We start from the raw sequence: 9,865 nt of genomic DNA, 5'->3' as shown, positions 1-9,865 counted from the left end.
AGCTTCTGTTTATTAGTTTTTTTGTAGTATGATTTCCTGACCAATGTATCGATAATCGCTGTATTGCTATTTTAAAAAATGGGGTTAGGGGGGCATCAATAATCGATGCCCCCCCCCCCCTTTTTTTTTTTTTTTTTTTTTTTTTTAATTTTTTTTTTATGTTTTGTATATTTGTTTCAAAATTGTTCAAAAATCCTCTCAGGCTAAATAAACCAAACTACTATTTTAGTATTAAGTTACCGATTAAAAACAGTAAATAAAATACTCAAGTCCCCATTCTGTATCAGCAGCTTTAAACTACATTCAATTAATTTAATGTTGTGAATCAACCATTAAAGTTGTTAAAGTTGCGCCCGTTATTCCACAATTTCCCTTCTGTCTACTTTTGTCAAAGTTTTAAAACTATTTCATCATTTAAAGATAGATTCAAGTCAAGATTTTGCCGATTTAGGGGTATTTTAGATAAAAAAGTAATTAGGTTCTCTACAACAGAGCCTTCTAGAGAAGTCTACTGCTGTAAGATGGCGCCTGTTTATTAGCGCGGGAAATTTTTACATCTAGTCTCGATATATGTGATATCTATCATAGCCGTATGTTGCCGTATGTTTGTAGCAACTAGCAACTGGGTGCTGTTTGTAGCGGCTGACTGCCGCAGTCAGGTATTATTGTTTTTTTTTTGTTTTATCTAGCAGCATGAGTTTAACATGATATTTACTCTCGGTCCGTTCCTTATGCGTCCAGAAGACCGCGCTGACTGCGTTTTATTTCCGCTTTACCTGGTATAATTCAATAATCGGAATTTGGATGTTTGTGAATCGTTCTCGAATCTTCCACGGCCGAATTGCGAATAATCTAAGAATCGGAAATTTTGCACGCCTCTAATTGCTATATCGTGAGATCATCGTTATCGTGAGCTTCATATCGGAAATCGTATCGTATCGTGAGGTACCAAGAGGTTCCCACTCCTACTGAAATTTAACCAAACTTTCCAGGTAAGGTCTTTGGCGCTTTTGGTTATACTCCAACAAACATTTTGGACCTTCATCAACCTCGGTCTTTCAGTCTCTACGCCAGACACGCTCGGATTTCCGCTGTTGTTCGGAATTCCTGCCGCAGGGCCCTTGTTTGTATCGACCCTCTTTTTCTCTTTGCGAGCGCCTCGTTATTTGCAACGTCAATCCCAAGTTGAGCTGCTGTTGTAGTTCCTGTACTCGCTCACCTTCATTTCCTCTTGTTACCCGCCATTGCGCCGCTGCTCCTCCAGGCAGACAGGCTAATTCGGTTTGAGTCTATCGGGACAAAAAGATCATGTGCACTCTATTAACCTTTCCAGGGGCCTGTTACTGTACACTTAATGATTATCGCCACTGCCGTGCGCCGCTCGTCTCGCTTGTTGCCTACCTTTATCGCACAAAAATGAATGTTTATGAAACAGAGAGAGAGGGAGAAAAGGGTAGATTTGAAGGTTTTTCATGTAAGCAAGGCGAGCAATTTATTGACGCAGTCATGCGAATAACAAGACATCAAAAACATCACAAATGCAGACACTTTTGAATGGATTTCATTTTGAGCTTTTTTGCTAATTAGCATATAAGAAAATCACTGTACTGGGAAGTCTGCCAATGGCTTATGATTGAAAAATATATAAATATCTCGCTGAGTACAAAAAATAGCATCTAAAGTTTGAACGAGCAAAGGGTGGAGGTTATTGATTTAGCAAGACGGAGAGGTTTTTCCCCGTTGTTCTAACAAGCCGCGTGGCCACAGGTGGCTCGTTTGTCTTCATTAAAAAGTGAATATTGCCCCGCTGATTCATGCGGGGAGTCATATTTCCGCGGGTGCACCGTAGGGACAATTATTCAGGCTAAATGCTCGCTACAGGTGACAGTTATTTCCCTGTGAACGCAAACTTCGAGACAGGCAGTGTATTCGCCCGTTACTGCTTTTGGTTTCCATTTGTGTATGTATTCCACCAATCGGCTCCATCTTTTCCCAGGTGTTCCACCACCTGTGTTTAGTTTCTGAATTATTAGCCGTGCTAAGTGGCTCCTTCTGTTTCACGCTAACAACTTCATCACCGCCAAATATGGCAGATTTTTTTTCCGTAAACACCCCTACATCCGTCCAATGTTGCGTATCTCCCCTATCACAGAATCATTAATTCCGTGCTTCCGCCCCCATTGAATCACGACGCACTGACGCGAGGAATCGTTAGCTTATGTCGGTTAATCGGATGTCATTACCTGTGACGTCCGGTCGCAAATAATGAGCCAGTCGGGGGTCTGGTTTGACGTAGGTTCAGCGGCACCCCTTGTGGAAATATCAACCCAACCGCTGAGATTTTTGTGTCGTCTGCTTTTAATTGCGCTTGACTGTCGGCGCGTCCTAATTATGTTGTCACCCATGTGTAACCGGCGCAGGATAAAACGTTACAGCCAACAAGGCTGATTGGGCCCGATAATGGCGAGCCGGAAAGTCATTGCGGTGTAGGAAAAAAAATATAAAAATTCATTCTCAAAAAATTTGCATATTGTGATATTTTATTTAATGCATTAATTTCAGCAACGTACTGATAAACCTTAGACTTTCTTATAGTTTAGATTAAAGATGTCCGATCACGTCATTTTCAAAGTATCGGAATCGGCAAAAAAATATCGGACATGCCTTTTTAAAATTTTTATTTTTATTAAATCGTTTTCTAATTGTATTAACGTTCCAGACAAAATGTCTTACACTCATCCAGAGTCTTTAGTTTTGGCTTAAAGTAGGGTTATCAAATTTATCGCATTAACGGCGCTAATCAATTTTTTAAAATTAATCACGTTGAAGTATTTAACGCAATCAACGCATGCGCTGCACGACCCACTCACGCAACGTCACGTTCAATCTATAATTGTGCCGTTTTACCTATATTTAGAGCTTAAAGGCAGCGTAAAATGAGTAGAGTGAATTTTGGCAGCCTTTGGAGCCTTTTTTTTAATTGGCTAAAGCCCTTCAATCCCTCTCTCAACAATTAGAAACATCGTGGGAAGCAATGTGGGGAAGATAGGTAGTAGTTTATCTTTTTCTTAACACCCTATGTTATTTCCCAACGCAGAGAAGATATATCAATTGGTGCCACTTTGCACAGTCATGGTTGCACTTCCCATCATGCATTTGGGCAGAACAGTTAAATGGCAACAGTATCATTTACTGAAAGCTCAACAAATACACTAGATGGCAATATTTAGTCACAATATACAAAGTCACATTTATCCTTTAAGAATTACAAGTCTTTCTATCTGTGGATCCCTCTCACAGAAAGAACTTTATTAATGTAAATGCCATCTTGAGGATTTATTGTCATAATAAACAAATACAGTACTTATGTATGACTGTATGTTGAATATATATATTTGTCCGAGTTTTATTCATTTTTTGTCTTAATGCATTGCCAAAATGTATATGATCGGGAAAAATTATCGGGAATGATTGGAATTGAATCGGGAGCAAAAAAAAAAAAAGCAATAGGATCGGGAAATATCGGGATCGGCAGATACTCAAACTAAAACGATCGGGATCGGATCGGGAGCAAAAAAACATGATCGGAACAACCCTAGTTTAGATTCATTACACACAACTGAAGTAGTTCAAGCCTTTTATTGTTTTAAAATTAACGATTTCAGCAAAAAAGTAAAGAAAAACCAAAAATCCCTAACTCAAAAAATTAGCATATTATGAAAAGGGACTCTAAAAAAGCTACTAACCTAATCATCTGAATCAATGAATTAACTCAAAACCCCTGTGAAAGATTCCTGAAGCTTTTAAAAACTCCCAGCCTGTTTCATTACTCAAAACCGCAATCATGGGCAAGACTGCCGACCTGACTGCTGTCCAGAAGGCCATCATTGACACCCTCAAGCAAGGGGCTAAGACACAGAAAGACATTTCTGAGCGAATAGGCTGTTCCCAGAGTGCTGTGTCAAGGCGCCTCAGTGGGAAGTCTGTGGGAAGGAAAAAGTGTGGCAGGAAACAACCAAAAGAGGTGACCACACTCTGAGAAAGATTGTGGGGGAGGGCCGATTCCAGACCTTGGGGGACCTGCAGAAACAGTGGACTGACTCTGGAGTAGAAACATCCAGAGCCCAGGGGTGTGCTGGAAATGTACAGGTGCCGCATTCCCTGCCACTTTTGAACCTGAAACAGCGGCAGATGTGCCTGACCTGGGCTACAGAGAAGCAGCACTGGACTGTTGCTCAGTGGTCCAAAGTACTTTCTTGAGATGAAAGCAAATGTTGCATGTCATTCGGAAATCAAGGTGCAAGAGTTCGGAGGAAGGAAATGCCAAAATGCCTGAAGTCCAGTGTCAAGTACCCACAGTCAGTGATGGTGTGGGGTGCCATGTCAGCTGCTGGTGTTGTTCTACTGTGTTTTATCAAGGGCAGGGTTAGTGCAGCTAGCTATCAGGAGATTTTGAAGCATGTCATGCTTCCATCTACTGAAAAGCTTTATGGAGATGAAGATTTCATTTTTCAGCACGACCTGGCACCTGCTCACAGTGCCAAAACCACTGGTAAATGGTTTACTGACCATGGCCTGCCAACTCTCCTGACCTGAACCCTATAGAGAATCTGTGGGATATTGTGAAGAGGAAGTTGAGAGACACCAGATCCAACACTGTGGATGAGCTTAAGGCCGCTATCGAAGCATCCTGGGCCTCCATAACTCCTCAGCCGTGCCACAGGCTGATTGCCTCCATACCACGCCGCATTGAAGCAGTCATTTCTGCAAAAGGATTCCCAAACAAGTATTGAGTGCATAGCTAATATAATTGAAGGTTGACTTTTTTTTAGAATTAAAAAAACCCTTTTTTGTATAAGTCGGATAAAATATGCAATTTTTTTGAGATAGGGATTTGTGTTTGTTCTTGACTTTTTTTGCCAAAATCATCAATATTAAACAATAAAAGGCTTGAACTACTTCAGTTGTGTGTAATGAATCTAAAATATTTGAAAGTCTAATGTTTATCAGTACGTTACATAAAATAATTAACTTCATAACAATATGCTAATTTTTTTAGAAGGACTAGTATATATTTTGCCGAAGCGGATGTACGACTATCAATTTGCGTTATTGTTTACCAGCAGACAGGTAATACTAATGATTAGCACTTTTCTGATAGTTGTCACGTTCTATTGAAATGAGAAACTTTTCAGAGGTTCAATGATCCATCCGCTTGACCGAGATGATGAAAAAACAGGAATAAAAGCAAGTGGAGTTGAAAGAGGATTTGTGAGGTTTGGTCTGCTTGCAATCGCCGTTGACTAGAACTTTAATTACCGTACGGACGTGCCGGGGAGGCGGCGACAGATGCCATCCAAAGAGACGCTTGGCTTTGAGAAGATGGAGTGTAGGGGAGCTTTTAATGAGGGACAGCAAAAGATGAATCGAGCGAGTTGAAATTTGAGAATTTTTCAACTATTTTCAAAGGCTACGTTTTGCTATATACAGTGGGGCAAATAAGTATTTAGTCAACCACTAGTTGTGCAAGTTCTCCCACTTGAAAATATTGGAGAGGCCTGTAATTTTCAACATGGATAAACCTCAACCATGAGAGACAGAATGTGGGGGGAAAAAAATAGAAAATCACATTGTTTGATTTTTAAAGAATTTATTTGCAAATCAAGATGGAAAATAGGTATTTGGTCAATACCAAAAGTTCATCTCAATACTTTGTTATGTACCCTTTGTTGGCAATAACGGAGGCCAAACATTTTCTGCAACTCTTCACAAGCTTTTAAACACACTTGCTGGTATTTTGGCCCATTCCTCCATGCAGATCTCCTCTAAAGCAATGATGTTTTGGGGCTGTCATTGGGCAACACGGACTTTCAACTCCCTCCACAGATTTTCTATGGGGTTGAGATCTGGAGACTGGCTAGGCCACTCCAGGACCTTGAAGGTCCACGGGCCTGGACGTGTACTTTCTTCAGCAGGGGGGACACGTCTGGCAGCACAGGATTTGAGTCCCTCGCGGCGCATTGTGTTACTGATTGTCGCCTTTGTTCCTGTGGTCCCAGCTCTCTGTAAGTGTGGTTCTGGGATTTTTGCTCACCGTTCTTATCATTTTGACGCCACGGGGTGAGATCTCGCATGGAGTCCCAGATCGAGGGAGATTATCAGTGGTCTTGTATGTCTTCCATTTTCTAATAATTGCTCCCACAGTTGATTTCTTTACACTAAGCGTTTTACCTATAGCAGATTCAGTCTTCCCAGCCTGGTACAGGTCTACAGTTTTGGCTCTGGTGTCCTTCGACAGCTCTTTGGTCTTGGCCATAGTGGAGTTTGGAGCGTGATGACTGAGGTTGTGGACAGGTGTCTTTTATACCGAGAATGAGTTAAAACAGCTGCCATTAATACAGGTAACGAGTGGAGCCTCGTTAGAAGAAATCACATTGTTTGATTTTTTTAGGAATTTATTTGCAAATCATAGTGGAAAATAAGTATTTGGTCAATACCAAAAGTTCATCTCAGTGCTTTGTTATGTACCCTTTGTTGGCAAAAACCGAGGCCAAACGTTTTCTGTAAGTCTTTACAAGCTTTTCACACACTGTTGCTGGTATTTTGGCCCATTCCCCCATGCAGATCTCCTCTAGAGCAGTGATGTTTTGGGGCTGTCGTTGGGCAACACGGACAACACAGCCTCGTTAGACCTCGTTAGAAGAAGTTAGACCTCTTTGACAGCAGAAATCTTGCTTGTTGGTAGGTGACCAAATACTTATTTTCCACTCCTATTTGGAAATAAATTATTTAAAAATCAAACAATGTGATTTACTGTTTTTTTTTCCACATTCTGTCTCTCATGGTTGAGGTTTACGCATGTTGACAATTACAGGCCTCTCTAATCTTTTCAAGTAGGACAACTTGCACAATTGGTGTTTGACTAAATACTTATTTGCCCCACCGTATATGTAATGTCTATAAAAATATATCATTTTTATATTTACATCAGTTTTGTCTGAAATACGGTTATGATTTTGTCATTTCTTTGACTATCATCCGTAAACATCATCCTGATTTGATTGTCATCAATCGGCACCGTTTGTACAGACTGGATAATAGTAATGTAGTCAAGCTTGATATTGCGTGAAGACAAATGAATATGGATGAATGGAGCTCATAAGTGCGGCGCGATTTGGTGCCATTTTGACTCGTTTCTTCCTTCTATCACACCTGAATGGAAGTCAATTAGGTGTGCAGAAGCCATGACTGTCACGTGATGTCTCAGCATCAATGTCTCAATGTTGCCCCCTTCTGGTCATTGTTGCCAATGGATTTACAAATAGTCAGAAAATTGGCCTTTACATGCATATTTGCAGTCAAAAATAAAACAAAGCGTGCAAGTGATGTTACATTAAATGTTAACCTGTGTTCACACTGTTTTTTCTTTGTGATGCAACCACCATGTGTCAACAACCATAGAAGCACCTCAACACAAACGACTCTGCAAAATGTGAGCGTGCAGTTCAACCTTTCCTTGTAATGTCATGTTCGAGTAGACTCCAATTGTTTTTCCACTCGTAATCTCCGCATTTGTGTCTCTCAAAGCTATGGGGAAAAAAATGAATTTCATATCTCGCTGGAAGGGGAACAGCGCGTGTGTCAGGCACGCACAAAAACAAGCGGCGCAGATCTGATTTTCCTCGTCGGTCGGACACTTTTAAAAGGCAGATAATATTCCGCCGACGTTCTTGTGGGAAATTAAAAAGAGGCGGCAGTAAACAACAAGGCGCGTATCAACGTTTAACCCCCCCGCCTTGATAAGAGCCTCGTCTAGAATCCCCATGGCAGAATTGACAATGAGTTGGGGTTAAAAAAAAAAAAAGAAACAAATAGCAAGACTCTGAGGTCCTATAAATAGTGATTACCAGTTTTGTTTATAACGGCGTTACTAACGGCATTATTTCTTTCAGTCGTGAGTAACCTAATTACCATAATTTTCGCACTATAAGGCGCACCCGACTATAAGCCGCCACCCACCAAATGTGACAAGAAAATGGCATTTGTTCATAGATAAGCCGCATTGGACTATAAGCCGCAGCTGTCCTCACTGTATTATGGGATATTTACACCAAAATATATTAACCGGTAATGCTTTATTTGACAGCGGCATCATACGACTGTCATAAGACCAAATGAACCACCATGACACTTTGAACCAATTGGTTGCAAAGCTTGCTTCAAGAAGCTTCATTTGACCATCAGTGCTCCTTTGGGGGAGAGTCAACCTCTTCTGCCACCTGCTGTCAACACTGTTGTCATCCAACATGCCTCCTAGCATGCATTGCAGCGCTCCAGATGTAAATAACAACCAAAATTCATGGTCTGCGCTAAATATTTCTTCAGTTACTGTTCCAGTTGTTTCATTTATTGTTATTTTGTGAGGTTTTATTTGACATTGGTACCATAAGACTGTCATTAGACAATCATAACTATGATATGACACTGTCTTGAGCATTAATGAACGCTTATAACAGATGCCATTAGCGTTATCCGGCAAATTATCTCACTTTTGAATGGATGTAGAAGATCCAAACTGGACATAAATGGTGTTCATGACAATTTGCCGGATGACACTGAACAATGTCATAAGCATTCAGTAATGCCCATGATAGTGTCATGTCATAAATATGACCGTCCTATGACATCACTGTCAAATAGTGTTACGAAATACCATAACAAGCAATTAATTAAACAACTACAATAGTAACAATAAATAATTAGCACAGAACATGAATTTTAATTGTTATTCACATCTGTAGCGCTGCGATGCACGCTAGGAGGCATGTGTTGCCTATTAACCCAAATAAATCAACAAATAAGCCGCACTGGACAATAAGCCGCAGGATTCAAAATGAAGGAAAAAAGTAGCGGCTTATAGTCCGAAAATTACGGTAATTTTCTCATCTTGGCAACGTCATTACCGTTACTGAGGAAGGAAAGGCACGCATTACTATATTGGTTGAATGACGCGGGAAAAGTCTGAGGGAGACTGACTCACCGAGACGATGGAGGGCAGGAGTGGGGAGGAGGCAAAAATGTTGTGACGCCGAGCAAACACGATGCTAGTTGGCCCCAATAATACCTGACTGTAGCCGATAGCCTACAAACTATGCCAACACGATATGGTAGACATGGTAGATATCACATATACAGTAGGGCAAATAAGTATTTAGTCAGCCACTAATTGTGCAAGTTCTCTCACTTGAAAATATTAGAGAGGCCTGTAATTGTCAACATGGGTAAACCTCGACCATGAGAGACAGAATGTGGGTGGAAAAAATTAGAAAATCACATTGTTTGATTTTTAAAGAATTTATTTGCAAATCATGGTGGAAAATAAGTATTCGGTCAATACCAAAAGTTCATCTCAATACTTTGTTATGTACCCTTTGTTGGCAATAACTGAGGCCAAACGTTTTCTGTAAGTCTTTACAAGCTTTTCACACACTGTTGCTGGTATTTTGGCCGATTCCTCCATGCAGCTCTCCTCTAGAGCAGTGATGTTTTGGGGCTGTCGTTGGGCAACACGGACAACACAGCCTCGTTAGAAGAAGTTAGACCTCTTTGACAGCCAGAAATCTTGCTTGTCTGTAGGTGACCAAATACTTATTTTCCACTCTAATTTGGGAATAAATTCTTTAAAAATCAAACGATGTGATTTTCCGGGGTTTTTTTGCCCACATTGTCTCTCATGGTTGAGGTTTACCCATGTTGACAATTACAGGCCTCCGTAATATTTTCAAGTAGGAGAACTTGCACAATTAGTGGTTGACTAAATACTTATTTGCCCCACTGTATATAGAACTAGATGTGAAATGACAGA

Source organism: Corythoichthys intestinalis, chromosome 13 (genome assembly GCF_030265065.1).
Source record: "Corythoichthys intestinalis isolate RoL2023-P3 chromosome 13, ASM3026506v1, whole genome shotgun sequence".
Classification (NCBI taxonomy): domain Eukaryota; kingdom Metazoa; phylum Chordata; class Actinopteri; order Syngnathiformes; family Syngnathidae; genus Corythoichthys; species Corythoichthys intestinalis.
The sequence above is the reverse complement of the archived record's forward strand: the minus strand, read 5'-3'. Positions refer to the sequence as shown.